At 35.4% G+C, this 21,012-nt stretch overlaps 1 long non-coding RNA gene across 2 annotated transcripts in view; it reads right to left on the reverse strand.

Annotated features, from left to right (window-relative positions):
• Window positions 1-20,406, reverse strand: part of LOC103887617 — a 29,303-nt gene extending 8,897 nt beyond the window's left edge. The window contains exons 1-2 of one of the 2 annotated variants that reach the window (XR_001906495.3): window positions 19,667-20,406; window positions 13,980-14,141 (exon numbers count right to left, since the gene is read on the reverse strand). This is a non-coding gene — a long non-coding RNA (uncharacterized LOC103887617). The remainder of the gene's footprint in view (window positions 1-13,979; window positions 14,142-19,666) is intronic. The other variant, XR_001906493.3, reaches the window with a different exon arrangement.
• Window positions 20,407-21,012: the final 606 nt, after the last annotated feature.

The raw sequence follows: 21,012 nt of genomic DNA on the forward strand, positions 1-21,012 counted from the left end.
GGAAACCTTGAGCTCCTGAATACAATAGTGAATAGCTTTGAATGCTGTTTAAAAATACAATAAAAGGTAAAGCTACCATAAATCGTTTGGCTGAAAAAGAGCAAAATTTGTCAGCAGTACAAGTAGTATACACTTTGCTTGATCAATAAGCTCAGTGTAAGGCAACAGTCTATCAAAAGATCGAATACGCATTTTTATTATTTTATACTAGTCTTTAAAAATATATCCAGAATCGGTGATAGAATGATGCTATTCAAATCGTAACCAGATATATATGTGTATGTGTATGTGTGTGTATATATATAGTGTGTGTGTGTGTGTGTGTGTATATATATATATATATATATATAATGGGATATCAGAAAAAAAGCCAAACTTTGTGTGTGTGTGTGTGTGTGTGTGTGTATATATAAAAATGGGATATCAGAAAAGTGTATATATATATACTTTTAAGTAATTTTCTCCAGTTCTGGAAACATAGGGTTGCTAACCAAATATCCTTAATGTATTTAAAGCCATTTATGAAGGTACCTAACATTTGAAAGCCACTGATTCCTGAATGATTGGTGAAAATGACAATGAAAGATTTTATTTCTGCTTAATGAGTAATCCCAGCACTTTGGGAGGCCGAGGTGGGCAGATCATGAGGTCAGGAGTTCGAGACCAGCCTGGCCAACATGGTGAAACCCCATCTCTACTGAAAATACAAAAATTAGCCGGGCATGGTGGTGGTTGCCAGTAATCCCAACTACTCGGGAGGCTGAGGCAGGAGAATCGCTTGAACCCAGGAGGCAGAGGTGGCAGTGAGCCAAGATCAGACCATTGCATTCCAGCCTGGGCAACAGAGCAAGACTCTGTCTTGGAAAAAAAAAAAAATAGAAATACTCATTTTTTTAGAAGGAAGTAGCAGGTACCAAAAAAAAATTATTTGCTGGTTGATAAAGTTCATTAATTGACTTGCTCTACATTGTTTTATGTTTCCAAACCAGAGAGTCCCCCAATAAACCTGTTTAAGAAAAATACTGAAAAACTCCAATAACACACAACAACAAAAATCAAAACTTAACTCATACTTTCTTCTTATAAAGAACCTCCTTTAAGAATAGATCAATGCCACAGTCAAACTCATATAAGCAAAGAATACAATCGTGGTTGTCAGGGGCTGGGAGGTGGAAATGGAAATAGGACAGGCAAGGTTGTTCACATCTGTAATCCCAGCACTTTGGAAGGCAGTGGCGGGAGGACTTTTTGAGCCCAGGAGTTCAAGACCATCCGGGGCACCATAGTGAGACCTTGTCTCTACAAACAAACAAACAAACAAAAACTTAAAATTAGCTATGCATGATGGTGCATGCTTGTAGTCCCAGCTATTCAGGGGGCTAATGTGAGAGGATTGCTTGAGCCCAAGAAGTTGAGGCTAGGGTGAGCCACGATAACACCACTGTGCTCCAAGCCTGGGTGACAGAGTGAGACTCTGTCTCAAAAAAAAAAAAAAAAAAAAAAAAGAAAAAGAAAAGAAAATAGAAATAAAATGAATACCAATGATATGATTAGATTCACTTAATTTTTATAAGGAATGTTTGTATAAGATAAAGTAAGAAGGAATAAACATAATAATCAAAGTTGCCTCTGACAATGAGTCATATTTTATTTGGAGGCACTAATTACTGGATTGGACTGGCTTTATTTATAGGTTTGAAGATTTCTTAATAGGAAATATATATATATATATATATATATATAGTCACATGATTCTTTTCCTTTTATGGTATACTCTATGCTTCTTATAAAGCAAAGTAAAATTAATGATTTTTTATTTTAAAAATAGGACACTGTTCTTTTATCCTGTATGGTTAGATATGACCTTAAAGTTGACTCTGCAAACTTTCTTCTATAATATTAAATGGACAGTTTTGGGGGCTTAGTATAAGGGTCATGGTTGTCTGGGACAAATATTTCACACATAGGTAGCTTATAGGCTACAGTTATTTTTAATCTGCCTAAACATCTGTAATATACTAAAGTGTATGCCATCTGTGTTTTCTTTTGTTCTATAGTCTCATAATATTTATTAGAATAAATTTTATTGAATAATTGCACAGTTAACCTTGTTATATTTTTGGATGTACTTGCCCTTCTGAAGTTAACAGCCAATATAATGAATTAATAGGAGGCATTAGCCAAGGTTAAAGAGTTATTGCTATATGTAGCAAATTGGCCATTTTAATGCCTGGCAAAGGGCCTTTAGAGGAAACATGAATTGTGTGATGTTATCTTCCTAGTCTACATTCCGCTATGGATATCAATCTAGAAAATCCCATAATTTTCTTCAGGTTCAGTTTTTTCCAGCAAATCACTACAATTCCATCAGTAAAATTTGTTGAGAATTAACGATTTGCTATCAGTAAGGATGTTTATTTTATATTTGTTTCCTTAGATGTCCTTTTAACACAATGAAAGATGACCTTAAATAGTTGAATAAAAATAGTATTCATCTTTCTAAAAATCAAAACCTGTCCATGTGTTAACCCTTTATTGTCACATTAGCCTTTGCACTGTATGCATATTCCTGTCAATGTATACAGCTAAGAAAAGGTAATAGACGGCCAAATAATACTGACTTTACTGGTGTAAGATACAGATATTAAAATTTAGAGGCTTCCCAATTTCTAGGCAATTGATTTACCTTTTCATAACCTTAACTCTGAAAGGTAACTACTATGAACTGAATTGTGCACGCCCCTCCCCACTCAGATATTGAAGTTCTAACCCCCAGTATCTCAAAATGTGACTGTATGTATTTGGAGATAGAGCTGTGAAAGAGGTGGTGAAAGTAAAATGAGGTCATAGGTGAACCCTAATCTAATATGACTGGTGTTCTTATAAGAAGAGGAGATTAGGACACAGACAACACAGACTAACACGCTCATGTGAGGACACAGAGAAAAGGAGTCTGTCTGCAAGCCACGAAGAGAGGATTCAGAAGAATCTGTTGACACCCCGATCTTGGACTTCTAACTTCCAGAACTGTGAGAAAATAAATATTTAAGTCATCATCCTGTCTATTGTATTTTGTTATGACATACCTAGAGAACTAATACAGCATTATTCTTCTCAGTTTTTGATTTAGAAAATGTGACTCAGAGAGGTTAGTTAACTGGCCAAAGATCACATGGCAGAACTTGGATTCAAACCTGTTTTTCTGTCCATGCACTTTCCATGTCACCATATCGTTGCCTTATTAAGCAGAACAGATGAACTTCACCCTTTCATGGAGCATCACAATGTCCCATGTAAGAGTCTATGAAAGGGTAACTGCTTGCAGAGACTTTACAAGGACTTTGCAAGCATGACACTTACAGGAAGAAGCAAAACCTGTTGTTCAGGAGCCTGAGTTCCTTCACTGGACTGTTCGGGACCTGGCACTAGCCCTTGGTCTTTGAACTTGAATAAGCTACATAAACTTTCTGTGCCTTTTTCCTCCTTATATGATGAAATGGAAATAAAAATACCTACCTTATACATTTGTTGGGAGGATTAAATGAGATACTGCATATACAGCCTTTAGTGTAGCCCTTGGCATGTTTTTGGAGTCAATACATGTTAGCTGTTAATAATGCTACAGTTGCTATTATTTTTATTACTTTATTTGATCTGACAACTATTCTGTAAGATGAATAACTTGAGGGACTTTTGCAATTTTTATGATGGACACTTTTATGCTAAAGAGAAGAAACAAAGGCCCTGAAATTACAACAGATTATTTTGAATGAGCTCAGTTTGTTTTATTTTAATTTCACTTTCATTTTTTAAACTAAATTAGCTTATTATAAATTTGTTTTTTATTTATAATAACAGTATGATTATGACTCGAATTTTCATATACTTTTTGAATTAACGGGGTACTGGGTATCAGTCTAGGGACAGGTCTGTTGAGTTAACCTGTAATTGTTTCTTTACACTTTTAAGGGACTATCCTCAATATCAAAATAACCATTTTTTTTTGTAGTGATCTTTTATGACTGAGAGTATTTTTGTCGTACCAGAAAACTACAATATTCTCCACGTAAACATTGGAGTTTTGAAAACTCTTAGGGTTTGAACCAGGTCAAGTCATGTTTTGCAATTACCTCTCCTTTCTCAAATAGTTTCCAATATGTAACAAAATGCAGTGTAAAAACAGGGATTTAGTAAACATTGCTACATGGGAAATGTTTTTAGGGATATGTTGTTAAATGTCCTCAATATTTATTAAATGCTTTTAAGCAAAAACAAATAAAATAAAATTTCTCTTCAGCACTTTTTAAAAAATTAATTGTGTTGTACAACAATGTTTTGATTTACGCACACATTGTGAAGTGGCTCAAACAAAAGCTGTCTAACATCTGCATGACTTCACATACTTGACCATAATTTTTGGTGAGAACACTCAAAAATCTACTCTTTTAGCATTTTTCAAGGATATATCATTAACTATGATCATCACGATGAGCAATAGATTTCTTGAACTTACCCCTGCGTAACTAAAATTTTATGTCCTTTAACCAACATCACCCCAATTCTCCTAGCCCCCCAGTCTCTAGTAACATCATTTTACTCTCTGTTTCTATGATGTCAACGTTTTAAGATTCTACGTAAGTGAGATCATACAGTGTTTGTCTTGCTGTGCCTGGCTGCTTTCATTTAGTGCCTCAAGGTTCACCCATGTTGTTGCAAATGACAGGATTTTCTTCCTTTTTAAGGCTGAGTAGTATTCTGTTGTGTATATATACCACACTTTATCCATTCATTCTTTGATGGACACTTAGGTTGATTTTATACCTTGGCTATTGTGAATAATGCTGAAATGAACATGGAATTGCAGACACCTCTTCAACATACTGATTTCACATACTTTGGGTCTATACCCAGAAGTGGGATTGCTGGGTCATATGACAGTTGTATTTTTACTTTCTTGCAGAATCTCCATACTATTTTTCATTATGGATATGATATACTAGTTTACATAGTTGTCGATAATGTACAAGGGTTCCCATTTCTCCACAACCTTGCTAACACTTATCTTTCATCTTCTTTGCAGTTACCATTCTAACAGGTGTGAGGCGATATTTCATTATGGTTTTGACTTGCATTTCCCTGATAATTAGTAATTTTGACCATTTTTTTCAAATATCCATTGGCCGTTTGTATGTCTTGTTTTTCTTCAGCACTTTCTTCTACAGAAATTTCAATAGATTGGATAAATAATTACACTTGATCATTTGACATTTTTACTGAATTAACCATTCAATCATGTCAGTCTAGACTTTTAAAAATTGTTAATAACTCATTTAATTATCAATTGTCAGTCATTCTTTCCTGAAGTGGCTCTTAATGCATTCCTAGAGGCTGTAATTCAGGAAGCAGTGGGAAACTGAGTCAGGGAAGAAAGCTTAGGCCTGGTAATAGAGAGGACAAAAGTGAAAGGAAACATTTTATTCTGTAGACACTAAAGAATCTTTGTAAATTACTTCGTAATAAAGTGACTTCTGACCTCAAGAAGATCAAGCCGGCATAGATACCTACAATTTATTAGGTAGAGCAGAAACTCGACTTAGAAGTTTATTTTAAATTGTCCTAGTAAGAGGCAATGAGCATTGAACAACACTGCCTGCATTGGAAATGGAGAAGGGAGAAGGGACGTGAGAAGCAACACTTCGGTTGACAAAACAGGCATGAATGGTATAGGAGCGGCAGAGTCAATGGTTACTTGTTTATGTGGGAAAAAAATGTTTAAACTAGAAAAGGCAGAAGAAATATTTAAAGGGCATTTAAAGCACAATAGCTTTTTTTTTTTTTTCTTTTAACTACTTTGTTAAATGAATTTTTATCAATAGATTCTGGTGAATCATATCACAGGGTAGTAATAATAGCCATGAATTTTCAAGGAAATACCAGAAGGACAATGACCTGCCTCTCTCAGGAGAACACCATGGCTTCACAAGGAGGGTGCTGGGTAGGGCAATGGGGACTCTAGTATTTTTGGTCTATCGCATTTGGTGTAGATCTGCCTTAGGAGTGGGAACTGGATGAAGAAAGATAGTCCATGGCCTTTTGGCTGCTCTTGCCTTGAATAGATCTCCTTCAACACAGAGCTGGGTATATGTGATAAATCTTGGTGGCTTGCAACTTCCAGGAAGAAACTTCAACCCTGACTGGGAGCTGGGTACAGAGGGAGCCCTCTGTTCTCAGTAGCACCTTTAGTGGTAGTTTCTTTTTGTGTTGAACTGGATAGATGGAGAGGGAATCGATCCCGTATTAAATGACACAGGCTGATTGGTGTTCTGAGAGTTAGTAGATTTTCTTGAATAAATGTATCTTCATTTTCTGTGTGTCCTTAGGACTATTAACTGAGACTTTACATAGTTGTAAGTGTTGTTTCAATAATTTTCCCCAGTTATGGTTATTTCACTGTAGATAGAGTTCACAGAGTTCCTCACACAGCCACTCTGGGAGTTTTCTCTTTAGTTGTCATCTGTTAATTGAGGTATTGGCAAGTGAAACTGTGCTTAGAAGATGATAAAGGAGTGTGAATGTTTCTGAAAACCAGGCCATGTTTGTAATAAGTAGAAGTAATAGATGGAAGAGATGCCAGGAAGCGATGTTTCCACAGATGTAAAATGATGAAGACAGCTTTAATCTGGATAGCTCCACGGAGCAGAACTAAATTTTATACACAGAATTACTAGGAGAAAGATTTTACTAAATTTTTGAAACAAATTTAGTTGAGTAAAAAATAAATGGCAGGCAAATATGTGGCACTGAACTCCCTTTGAAAATGTATTAGCAAAGTGGTGTCATCATGTTTTAAGGAAATGTTAAAGGAGATGTCTACAATGATAGATCATCAGGCAAAAATGAACATAGAAATGTTTACATTGCACAGAGGCCAGTGGGAGGCTACTGTATTAATCAAGGTGAGAGAGGATGCTTGTCTGAAGGGGACAGTAGCAGACAGAATGGAGAGAGGTAAGCAAGCACCGCAAGCTGTGGCGAAGGATCCAGGAATGTATGCAATTAAGCACAGCATGCTGTAGACCAACAGACTTCACCTGATTCACAGTTAATGACTCTCATTCCTTTTCATTTATAGTCTAAAGAGCCACAGGTGTGATAATAGGAACTGTTTAGACACCCATATATTTTGCATCTTCTTCTCTTTAGTTAGATGTATAACTGCTTCATTAAAGCTTGACTTCATATAGTTCAAGACATTGAGACATTTCAAAATGCAAGCCTTTCCTTGCTATATCAGCAACAAAAGGAAAAATATACAATAAAGTGTTACGAACACAGTGTTTCTCAAATTATTTGACTACACCAAATATCAGAAGTTTCCTGAAGCAACAAAATGAATAGTAACACAAATAAAAATAAATACAATAAATGCCTGTAAAAAGTTTCAGACCTAGGTTACAAGGTCAAGCATACTTTCATGCATTTAAAAAATAATCATCAAAGAAGATAAGGGAATATCGCTACAAAAAAAGTTCTATGAACTAAATGTCCATGAAGCAGCACAAGATAAGCAGAATAAACAGAGAGAAGTCTGGATAATATAGCCTTTAATCAGAATAGAGGTAGAAACTCTATTTAAGAGAATTAGCATGCGGCTAGGAATAATAAATTTTGACACCAGGTCATCAATTTTGGTAAAATAAAGGAATGTGAGAAACTCGTAATTGTAATTGTGATTCTGAAAAGCTCATCTCTTTTTCTTTTCGTAAAATCACAATTTTTGAGATACACCTAATTAAAATGCCAGAACCTTTTTTTCTATGTGTGTGTTTTTACTTTTGCCTTTAAAATATTCAAAATTCTGCTTAAAGTAATAAATTTTACTGTTAATATCCTTCTTCATTTAGGATTGGCTTTACTTAAATCTCATTAAAATACTATAATAGAAAATGGGACTTCTGTAAATGTTCAAGAAGAAGAAGCAAATTTTCAGTAATAGTTTTTAACTTATTTTTTACAATAGATTTTTAGGACACATATATTATAAAATATATTTCAACAAGCGAGTCTCGAAAAGTTTGTTTTGTATGTGAATCCTGTTCTATTAGGGTGGTGCAAAAGCAATTGCGGTTTTTGCCATTGCTTTTAATGTCAAAACCGCAATTGCTTTTGCACCAACCTGACAACATAATGCACCACAATTCAGCCAAGAATCTAATAAAAATGTATGTTATTAAGATGAAGATCTGTTACAGGCATTGGAAAAAGATTTTCATTCTGCTGTAATTAGGGGTTTTTAGGTTTTGTATTTCTTCAATAAATGTTTTCTATTTCTTAAAATTTGTCCTGCAGTTACAATATGACATCATTGATCAGCTTATTTTATAGAGGGACTGACACTATAGAAGAGATCCCCTTAATGGACTTTACAGCTTCAAATATAATGATATGGTTAGACTTCATGTTCCCATTTAAATCTCATCTTAAATTGTAATCTCCATAATCCCCATAATCCCATGTGTCAAGGGAGAGACCAGGTGGAGGTAATTGAATCATGGGGGTGGTTCCTTAGGTGGTTCTTGTGATAGTGATTGAGTTCTCATGAGATCTGATGGTTTTATAAGGTGCTTTTCCGCCTTGGCTTGGCGCTTCTTCCTACGACCTTGTGAAGAAGTTGTCTTACTTCCCCTTTGCCTTCCGTCATGATTACAAGCTTCCTGAGGCCTCCCCAGCCATGCTGAACTGTGAGTCAACTAAACCTTTTTCCTTTATAAATTACCCAGTCTCTCAGATATTTATTTATAGCAATGTGGAAACAGATTAATACATACAAGTAAAGCAAATTTAAAGAAATTAGAAAAATATAACAGAAAATAATGTGTTACAACTATGAAGATAGCCATTCATTTGAATATACTCTTTATACTTGCATTCCTCTCTTTGCAGCTAGAAAAATATGATTTTTATAATCAAAGGTAATAGTTTGTTTCCTTTGTTAAGACTTTTTATACCATTAACAAATCGTGAGTTCAGATTTAATGTAAATTTACTTTGGAAGGGATTTACATAAAACCATTTTCCATGGACAGCGTGTCATTACAAGAAATTTGAACATTGTATAGTTTAATAGGTTGTTAATTACTTAACATGAAATACATAAATAAATGTGTTTGCATTTTATTAGTAATTATTATGAGCATTTAAATGCCAAATTACTTACGTGTATGTAGAAGCAAAATGCTTCTAATTTAATAAATATGGTAAAATATAATCTTCAAATTAACAATAGCCAATTAATCTACAGATGAATCAATTTGCCTAAAGTGGATATATGATGTGACTTGGATGATTAGAGGTCAAATTTGAGTAATGTTTTTAATGTTAATTTTGTCCAGTGAGAGTTCTAGCTTTTTAAAATATTTTAACTTTCATTTTAGGTTCAGGGGTACATGTGCAGGTTTATCATATAGGTAAACTTGTGACTCAGGAAATCACCAGGGAACTAAGCACAGTACTCAAAAGTTGTTTTTTCTGAACCTCTCTCTCCTCCCATCCTCTTTCCTCAGGTAGACCCCATTATCTGTTGTTGCCCTTTTTCTATGTGTTCTCATTATTTGGCTCCCACTTATAAGTGAGGACATGCAGTATTTAATTTTCTGTTCCTGCATTGGTGTGCTAAGGATAATGGCCTTCAGCTTCATCCATGTTCCCACAAAGAACATGGTCTTGTAACTTTCTTTATGGCTGCATAGTATTCCAAGGTGTATATGTACTACATTTTCTTGAATGAGTCTACTGTTGATGGGCTTTTAGGTTGATTCCATGTCTTCGCTATTACAGTGAACATACCAGTGCATGTGTCCTTATGGTAGAACAATTAATATTCCTTTGAGTATATATCCAGTAGTGGGATTGCTGAGTTGAATGGTCATTCTCTTTTTAGTTCTTTGAGGAATCACCACACTGCTTTTCACAGTGGTTGAACTAACTTAGTTGCAGGTTTTATGAATGTCATGAATTGGCTTTGATCTTCTCCATCACTATTTTAAGAGAGAAGAAAATGTGTAGAGTAAGTTTATATACTTTCAGTAAAAAGTAGAAGAAAATGCCCAGTTCTACGTAAACTTCAAATAGATGACAACTTTGAATTTTGTCTCATTGCTTCATGCTAAAAATAATTTATATGTAGGTGTTGATTAGGTTATAAAGCCTATCAAACATACACATGTGACTACCTCATTCAGGCTCTCTTCAGTGGTTGTATTAGTCAGAATTGGCAGTTAATGCTGTATTGTTAACCCTGAAAGTTCCAGTGGTTTAATTCAATGAATAAGTTTTTCTGACTCAGGCTATATATTTAATGTGGGTCAGCAGGGGGTTTCTTTCACTTTCCACTCAGATTAAGAGGTAATCTTGGCCAGGTGCAGTGGCTCACACCTGTAATTCCAGCACTTTGGGAGACTGAGGTGGGCAGATCATGAGGTCAGGAGTTCAAGACCAGCCTGACCAACATGGTGAAACCCCTTCTGTACTAAAAATACAAAAATTAGCTGGGCATGGTGGCACACACCTGTAATGCCAGCTACTCAGGAGGCTGAGGCAGGAGAATCGCTTGAACCCGGGAGGCGGACGTTGCAGCGAACCAAGATCACACCATTGCACTCCAGCCTGGGCGACAGAGTGAGACTCCATCTCAAAAAAAGAGGGAATCTTTAGCCCTGGTTTCATGCTCACTTGGAAACAAGAGAGAGTGCTGAATCTAGCACTGGCTGCTATTTCCTGTAATTAACATTTTTGTTAACATTTTCCTGGCCTAATAAATGTCATATGTCTTTGCCTGATTTTGGAGATTTGGAAGCATGAAATCTTGTCATGCATTGGTATGTCAGACTGCTATTAACTTCAATAGGGATGGTACCAGGTTGAAGAGACCAAAGCAAAGACATATGATTATTAGTGGGAACTTACATACAGGGATGGTCCAATGGCAGGAGGCTGGACAGGAGAACTTAAACCACATATAAAAAGCATGCAGTTTATAAAGCGCCTTCGCTTAGTGCTGTTCCCCTAGCAACCTCCACATGGTAACCCTCATAAGTTATTATTGCTGTCTTTCTCAGCAAAGATGAGAAAGATGCATCCTTCTCACAGTACGCTGGTTATTGTTAGATGTGTCAATGATACACTTGCCTAGAAGGCAGGGAACCTGAGTATTTAGTAAATAGAATTTATGATAATACATGCTGAGTATTGGCCCTAGGTCATTGCTGGATAATGCTACATCTATCATCCATGTCAGAAGTTAAAATATATGTACCAACATTTTTTGAGAATTGATATATTCACTTCAACATACATTGATATATGCTAAATGTGATGATTCCTTCAACAACTGGGAATAGTGTCAGGTTATAAAGATCACTTGCATCCAGTGAAGCGCTTCACTAGGTAAAGCTGAGAGAGACAGTTGGGCGAGACTGGGCATTGAGTGAACATTTTTTAATCTCAGAAGTATCTTAATATTAGATCAGAACTCTTGAAATTGGATTCTATAATGAGAATACTTTTTAATGGGAGAGTAGTAGGTATTTTAGGCCACGTAAAACAGCTTACAGTACACAGTTTATAATTAGATGTTTTCATTTTTTTCTTACTCTTTATTTTATAATGTTGTATTTTGAAATGAATTGAGTGCTTAGTTTAACTGATATTCTATGGCATTGTATAAAACACACTAAGAATATTAAATGTATTATTGCTGTTAACTTTCTATTCTTAACAGATATATTTAAGTTATTAATCTAAATGTCTATTAATTTGGTGGAGACTTTAAGCTGAGAGAAAAGCAGAGATCAATGGAAAACTTAAAACTGCCTCTTGTGTACCATAACATGACTTCATGTTTCATAACGATCAAAACAAATCATTAGAGCTTTTGCTGCTTACGAGAGAAGTCTTTCTTCATTTAAGAAGTCTTATTAATAATAATCTTTAAACTTATCTTTATGCATAAAACATAACTTGTATTTAAAAGATGAGTATATAGTTCATTGTGTTTATTACATATTGGATTTTAAGCACAAAGCATTTCTTAATGGCATTTCATAATTTTTATTTTAACAATGAGTATCCTAAATATGATAAAATTAAAGGTCATTTTATGTTCACAACATATTAATTTTAGATATATATTCTATGTCAATTTCTAATTTATATAAAATTTTAATATTTATGGAAATATTTCAAGGCACATAAAATGTAAGTTTGCTATTCATTATTCATAAACTATGGAACATAAATCTTTTAAATCATTATTTAAACATTTAATAAAATGCAATAAACCTTTATAATTATATTTAAGAGTTTTTCCCCCAAAAGGCCAGCAGTATGTGAAATAATTTGTTCTTATGCTGTCAGTCAGAGACGTCTTATTTAACAGTCGACACTAGAAGAGAAAAATTATTCATTCATATCCTAGAGATCACACTGTAGGCCTATTTACTTTCTCGATCTCTTCACAGTTAAATTTATACAAACAACTGAATGCTTCATCTATCATTAAAAATCTACTCAGAAATGTTTCCAAACCATGGTCTTTCACACATGAGAAGCCTATATATTTCAAGCATCAGACAATTACATTTTGTAGAAAATAATTCTGTGGTAAGGCAGAGATGTAAAGGGTAAAACAAAGATTTTCTAGTTACTTTCCTTGATTAGATGGAATTTTGAGGTTTACAATTGCTATAACAAGCATTATGTTGTTGAAAACAGGTATTAGATTAGGGGGATAGGACATATGAGGGAGGTGCTAGTAAACAACAGACCTAAAGAAGGTAGGTACAGATGATAGACTACAGGATTTCTCCAGAGTTTTATTAAATTGGATATTTATGATTTGCCTCATCCTCCTCATCTCCTTTTATCTGACTACCTTACCTTTGGTTTCATTTTTTAAGAAGTTGTTCTGTTCACTAGGGCTGTGTAAAACACTGGAATTATATAAACCCATACGTCCTGTCCTTAATTCTATCATATACAGTGCATCCCACTTTGAACACTGTATTGTAATTGAATGTTTACTAGAGGTCACCTCTTTTAGGACAAGAACTATTCTATAAAATGAAGATACAGAGATCTACTTGTAAAGTGGTTGTGAAGATAGTGCTTAGAAAGCACTTAGCCCAGCTCGTGACATGTAAAAGGCTAACTATTCATCCCTAGCACCCAGCAAAGTAACTGGGGCCTTTTTGGTGGGTAATAAATGTTTAAATCAATGAATAATTAAAATTAACCCTGAGTGAATGGAATAAACTGTGTATATTGAAATATAGTAGGTTAGCATTAAAGATGGTGGGGAAAGGTCATAAATTCAAGGTCAGAATTGTTGGAATGGATTATTTTCCTCTTCTCCGTGCTTGTATTTTAGAGCAAATGACTGCATGCTTCACAAAGAATTAAAATTTCTAAGTTCTGATCCTGGTTTTGCAAATAGTTATCTTTGTGATGTCAGAGAAGTTTTCTAACTATATTTTAAACATTCATTTCTGATTGTAAAAAGATGCTTAACCCCATTATTTCCAAGGTCCTTTGAGTAACAAACTTATGATGATATGAAAAGTTCTTTGACATTGATGATCGGGCTGAGCAATTAGCTGGCCAGGATGAGGGACACTCCTTTTTGGTAGCGAGTGGGTGTTGTCTTGTTTTGTCATGCTTCAGTAACCTCAGAAGCAGGAAAAATTTAACAGCTCTCGTGACCCTGTGGAAAATGAGGAGTGCTGATATGCCTGCAGGATTGCTAGAGATTCAGAAATGAAAAATAAAATAGAATTATTCCTGAAGCATGAATTTAATGATAACAGAAAGAAGTTCAAATTTGCATTACAGAACTGAGGCTGTGTGGGAGTTACAATTTTGCTACAGATAATCCTCATTTCACTAACAAGATGATGTATTAGTTAGGGCAAGGCAATACTGACCCAATAATACAATTGCTGAAAGTCAATGGCATAGGTCCATGAAGCAGCTCTGCTCCTCTCAGCCATTCAAGAATCTATGTTTCTTGTAAGTCACCATGGTATTTAGGGCATCATAGTCATCTATGTGGTCAAAGCTGGGTTAGTACCACATCTGGTTTCCAGCTGGTGGAGAAGAATGATTATACAGGAGCATATGTGTAATAAAGGTAACAGACATAATTTCTTCTCACTTTTTTAGTTTTTTTTATGATAACTTAGTTAAATGAACACATTTTAAATCAAAGTATATATATTTTTTTGCTGTATGTTCAGGATGAAAAAGAGAACAGATTTTAGTGAACATATGGAAGTCTTTCCCAGGCACAGTGGCTCACACCTGTAATCCTAGCACTTTGAGAGGCCGAGGGAGATGGATCTGTTGAGTCTAGGAGTTCAAGAACAGCCTGGGCAACAAGGAAAACCCTTTCTTTACCAAAAAAAACCCAAAAAACAAAGCACAAAAAAGAAATCTCTACCACTGAAGGTGACTATAAGACTTTTATTTTAATCAAAAGAGATATGGCCAGTGTATTCAATATGCATTATCTGATGAATTATTGTATACTTTTGATTCATCTATCATATCATAAATATATACTTTAATATATAATCATGATACAGTATGAACATGTAATATACAGCATATCTATTAATATTTTCTTAAAAGTATGTTTAATAGATTGGAAATGAGTTCACAGTAAACTGTTAATTTAAAATATCGTTATGAAACAACAAATCTAATTTTCATAAATAAATCTAGTATCTATATACAGAAAATGTTGGAATAATATACATGAATATGTTAGTAACAGTTATTGCTGAAGTTTTTTAGCTAGTTATATTTTCTAATTTTCCCAATGAACATGCATTTATCATGTAAATAAGTAAAAGTTCATGTATCATGTAAATAAGTATCATGTAAATAGGTAAAAGTGTAAAAACAAAATTTGAGGATTTTGAAATGATCACTGGGGAATTCAAATTTAAGTTTATTCTACTTCAGCTATGATACTGCTAGAATTACTAATTTCTTTAACCAAAAGCTTCAGATGGGCTTTTAAAATCCCAAAGCAGAAAACTTAGAGGAAAGAATGTGGGAAGGAAGGTGTTAAAGGAACTGGCTGTGATCCTCTGTTTCTCCCTTGATTAATATGAGAATTTTTTAGTCAGTTCGGGCTGTCATAACAAAATACCATAGACTGACTGGGTGCTGAAATAGAAATGCATTTTCTCAGAATTCTTCAGGCTGGAAGTCTGAGATCAGGGTGCCTGTGGGGTTGGGTTCTGGTAAGGGCTCTTTTCCTGTCTTGTAGACAGTAATCTTTTGCTTTGTCCTTCGCCCTGTGCCACTATATGGCATACTGGGTGTGGGAGGTGGGAATGGAGAAAAATGGGTAAAAGAGGGACAGCATATGACACATCCTGGTGCCTCCTTATAAGGGTACTGATCTCATCAGAACAGTACCCCACCCTCACGATGTAATTGCCCCATCTCTACGTACTATCACCTTGGGGGTTATAGCTTTAACACACAAGTTTTAGAGGACATAAACTTTCAGTCCATAACAAGAAAATGTTACAAGAGAAAATAAGACAGATAACTGGTCTACTTTTCTTGTATATATAACTAGACCTCTAGGTAAGCAGACTAATGGTATTTCCTAAGAGGAGAGTTTTAAATCTATAAAATACTTTGAATGAGTTGTCTCTTTTTTGTATCTACTTCTGGTAAACTAACCTACAACGTATAGGTTTATGAAGCATAGCTCCCTGGTGAATATCACATAAGCTGTACAAGTGTTATGGATATAAAATGGAGCTGTTTCATAACTTAAAACTGTCTCTGCTTGGTGAGACAATCCACAACCCTAACTTTGAGATCTTATCTTTTATTCTGCCTAGAAAGCATATGCCTGATGAAGGAAGGAGAAGCTGGGAGCCATGCAGGATGTAATAGGCATCTCCTTGCTATTTTTGTGCCATTCTGTCTTATATTCTTAATTTATTAATAAAACTTGATGCTGGATAGGAGCTCTGCGTGAGTCTGACTTAACAACTTAATCTTTTATGTTAACTTGAAAAAAACCACTAATTGTGACTTGTGGTTCTCTCTGAGTAATATAAAAGCTTTGCTATTATTAGAACAGTTGCATGTTGTAACAAATTCACATAAAAAGCCTTATCACAAGCCCATAAAAACATAAACTTATAAAATGAATATCTGAAATGAGTGAAACATTTGGAAATGAGTCTTTATTTCTTATCTATATGATGTAGTTGTTTAAACATTTTCATTCTGTTTATTTATGTGTCCTGATGTTGAATATTTGCTTATTCAGTACTCCAGCCATGTTATACAAGGCAGCAATATTTTACTATTAGAAAACTTGATTCCTTTTTAGAGGCTTAAATGTATATTACTTAGTAAAAGAAGCCAAACTAAAAAGGCTTCATACTGCATGAAAAAAAAAAAAAAAAAAAAAAAAGAAAACTTGATTCCTTTTTCAAGAGAATATCAGACTTCTATTAAATAGGCAGCATTATTTTTTCCTTTCCAAACCAAAATAAGAGAAGATAAACATAAAGGCTTAATATCAGCATCAAATTGTCTCTTTTTTATATCAATTCATGAGTTTTGTCCATATGCAATATATTCAACAATTAGGAATTCGGTTAAAATATAATCAAAATAGTCTGATCTTTAATACAATGACTTGCTGTCCTTTTTCTTTCCCCTTTAAAGGAAGCACTTTATCCAACCTGAGTCTAATTGAAAGTTTTATGCATTTGAGTTTATACACATTCTGCCTGGAACGCCCCTCTGGTTCAGTTTTGCTTTTGGCTTGTCATGGGTCATTCTCTGGTGACAATGATGATCACCTGAAACTCTGAGCATTTATTTACTTACTATGCACATGTCTACACTCTATTGTAGTCAAAAAGATGGAGTGGAGTATGCTTCTTCTTTTGCTTTTAGTCTTTAGTCCCTACAAGGCTAACATCCAAGTCTGCATCAAATTTTGGCTTCAGTCATGATACAGGCCAAAATTGGCTACTTGCCATCATTTATCTTTTGGTCTTTGTTAGCTGAATGAGAAATATCTATTTTAACGTTATCCAAATATCATTAAGAACAGAACAAACATGGAGGTGCTATCAACAATTTTGGAAGCATACTATGTTTTATTCCAAAAAGTCAATTTTGTATGCAGAATTCAAAATTCACAGGCTATGTCACAAAGTTACTCAGTTAGCAAAATAAAAATGGGCCTGTTTCATCATTCTTCTTCAGGTTTGAAAATCTGCATAATAAGCAAAAAAAAGATTGGAATTTTTTTCATGCAATTATATATTTAAATTATCTGAAAGAACAATGACTGCATGTTTAAAAACATTTCCTGATAAAAAGTTGTAATGTTATACTTTGCTGATACAAATACTGAAGTAAATATGTAACGAGTGGCATACTAATGCCAAAGTGGACTTACTAACAATCAACGATTGCTTCAGAAAGAAGAAATCATTCACTAAAAATTAATCACACAACCAAACTTGTATCTCCTGCATTCAAATGTTTCTTACGTGATGACTGTGTCCTGTTCCTGGAAATAATTGCTCAAGTTGGTACATGTGCAGTAAAACTGAGATGCAATTGGGAATTCAGAGGCAGTTTTATTATCAGAAAAGTCAATCATACAGATTCAATGCAACCTTGATAGACTGGAGATTTAAGGGCATTTCCCCAAGTGATTGTGTGATGTAGCCTAACACAATGTACACAAATGTAAATGAAAAAATAGAAATAAAAGTTAGAGTGAGGGCAGTAAGTCTGTTTCCACAAATACTCAAAGTATCTTCTTTAAGCTGTGCACAAAGCTTCAGTTTCTAAGACTGCTTCAGTGAAATTACAACATCATCATAGGTGAAATCTGCTAGTCTAAGAGTTAAAGAAGAACTGTCTTTAATTAGTTATTATTAAAGATATAAGTAAACAAGAATTTGTGGCAACATGATCCTTGACTGTAATCTATTCAGGTTTATCTGGACCAAAACATATCTTACTCCTCCACTAATCTCAATTAAAGTGAGCATATATTTAGTACTACAAATATTTAATGCAGTATCTTCAGAAGGAATTAACAAGTGATAGTACTGAGAAGTATTTTTCTGTAATGTCAGAATAATAACACAAAGGAACTTGATACTATTATTTTCAAATAAGTTATATCGCAGCCTTATGAAGTATTTTAACTTCATTTGTATATCTTAAATATTTATTCTATGATACTATTCAACTTCCATCCTGGTTAGGGATAAATTGTGATTTCAACACTCAACTATTTAGCAGTTAGCAAAAAGATTCACTTTTTTTGTGGCTGGGGGCCGGGGTGTGGGCGGCGCAGGATCTTGCTCTGTCACCCAGGCTGGAGTGCAGTGGCATACTCAGGACGCACTGCAGTCTCAACCTCCGCGGCTCAAGCAATCCTCCCACCTCAGTCCCCTGAGAAGCTGGGACTTCAGGTGGGCACCACCACACCTGACTAAGTTTTTATTATTATTATTTTAGTAGTGATGAGGTTCTCATTATATTGCCTAGGTAGGTCTCCAACTTCTGAACTCAAGTGATCTGCCTGCCTTGGTCTCCCAAACTGCTGGGATTACACATGTGAGACACGGTGCCTGGCCAATTCCATTTTCAATAAACCTTTTTTTTTTTTTTTTTTTTCCTGAAGGCTCAGGGCAGTGAAGGAAATTACATTGTAAAAAGTTAAAGGTTAAAATTCCAGCAAACTTGGTCTTTTCTTGGACTCAGAAAGAAAGTCCCCAGTAGACATCTTCCTTCACTCTTTATCTGAATTTCTTGACTTCAGGTTGACAAGGAAAACTCAAATCTTTTACCACAATGGGCAGACTTGCTCTGGCTTCTTCCACCTTCCCCCTGTGCCCATCTCCACTCTGGATGACACCATCTCAAGCTGCACCCAGCACTAATGTTTCACAAGTATCTGGGAGGAGAGGAAATGCAGGGGATGTGCTGTAGATGGGCTCGTATGCCTCCTTCGGACCAGAGAAACATTTTTCTTTCCATTTACATTTCCTTTTCAATATTACTTTCAATGGGAGCTGCCAAGCCTGCTGACCCTCTACTACTACATAATAAAAGATGACCTATTTAATATATATCTCTTTTCCAAGGACAAGCATTAGTATTTGAAGAGACAGTGTGCCTTTAGTTCATATTTAGAAATAATATTTCCTACATTAACAACGTTTCTGCCCTGCCCTTGGAGTATATTGTTCCCCAATGTAGCTCTGAGGGGCTTTTAATTTCTTTGCCATTTTTTCTCATTGCCCACAGGAATCATAAAAATTTACATTAGTCCTTAATGTCCACTTTTATTCAAACCTAGGGACACACTTGCCATCCCATTCCACTCTTTGGAGTCAGAGCCTCCCTTTGATTTAAAGAAAATGGAAGCTGATGATTACCGAGATGTCCTACAACTGACCCATGAATAAATAAAGACCCGAATAGTCATTAATATGCTGCACAGCAAGTAGACATACATAAGAAGAAAGGTTAGAATTAAAATAATAAAACAATAATCCACACTTCCAGTCAGTAGCACGTAATAATTTCATCTTACCCTAGCTTCTAGAGGGTAAAATGGCTGACTCCTCTCAAGGGGTCCTCGGGGTGAGCTGAAGCTAGAGAATTCTTTTCTAGAACTGGAATAACTTGGAGAAGTAGAATCTTCAAAGCTGTGACCAACCAGTAATCGTAAAATTAATATCGAAAATCATCTTTTAACAAGGAGGCTAGATCCGGACCTGTGGGGGAGGAATATGGACTGGAGAAAGGGACAGTGTTTCTTGGCCCTGTGGAGGGAACAAGCAACTGGACAAAGCAGGGAGTTGTTCCGTGGAAACACAGAAGGCTGGATTTTCCTGTCTTCTAACAATAGATTTTAATCATCTGGTATTCTAAAAGGATCATGGTATCCAAGGAAAGATGTGCTTGTTTCTAGATAATGTACTCACTTGCTCATTCGTTCACTTAACCACTTACTATTGAGTTTTGGGCTCTGGAATTATCCACTGTAGTGAATAAAATAGACACAGATCACTGTCCTCATTGAGCTGACGTTATACAGGGGAAAGGCAGACAAGAAACGAAATAAAGAAATAATGATAATAGTAGTTTAATTGTTATAAGTGCTATGAAGGAAAAGCAGGAAAGGGGGAAAGGGATAGACTGGTGAGGAGTAGATGTAAAGATTTGAAAGAGGGTTGAGCACAGTGGCTCACACCTGTAATCCCATCACATTGGGAGGCCAAGGTGGGAGAACTGTTTGAGCCCAGGAGTCCAGGACCAGCCTGGGCAACATAGCAAGGCCTTATCTCTACCAAAAAAAAAAAAAAAAAAAAAAGGAAAAGAAAAAAAAAAGAGATCTTATAAAGGTTGGGCTGGGCATGGTGGCTCACACATGTAATCTCAGCACTTTGGGAGGCTGAGGAGGGAGGATCACTTGAGCCCAGGAGTTCAAGACCAGCCTGGGCAAGACTCCCAGACCCTGTCTCCACAATAACAATTTGAAAAAAAGTTCAATGAGGGATGGAAAAATAAAAATAAAGTATATATTTTTAAATTAACTGGGGATGGTGGTGTGGGGCCTATAGTCCCAGCTACTTGGGAGGCTGAGGCAGGTGGATGACTTGAGCCTGAGATGTCCTTGTTCCTGCCACTACACTGAAGCCTGAGTAATAGAGGAAGAACCTATAACAAAAAAATTTTAAAAATTAAAAAAAGGTTGGTCCCTGAGAAGGTGATATTTGAGCAAATACCAGAAGGAGAAGAAAGAATGAGCTCTGACATCTGCAAGATGAGAGTTCCAAGTAGAGGGGGCACAAACCAAAGACCATGAGGCAGAATGTGCCTGAAAATTTTCATAAACAGCAAAGAGGCTAGCATAGCTAGAAGTGAGCACAGGGG

Source organism: Papio anubis, chromosome 11 (assembly GCF_008728515.1).
Source record: "Papio anubis isolate 15944 chromosome 11, Panubis1.0, whole genome shotgun sequence".
Classification (NCBI taxonomy): domain Eukaryota; kingdom Metazoa; phylum Chordata; class Mammalia; order Primates; family Cercopithecidae; genus Papio; species Papio anubis.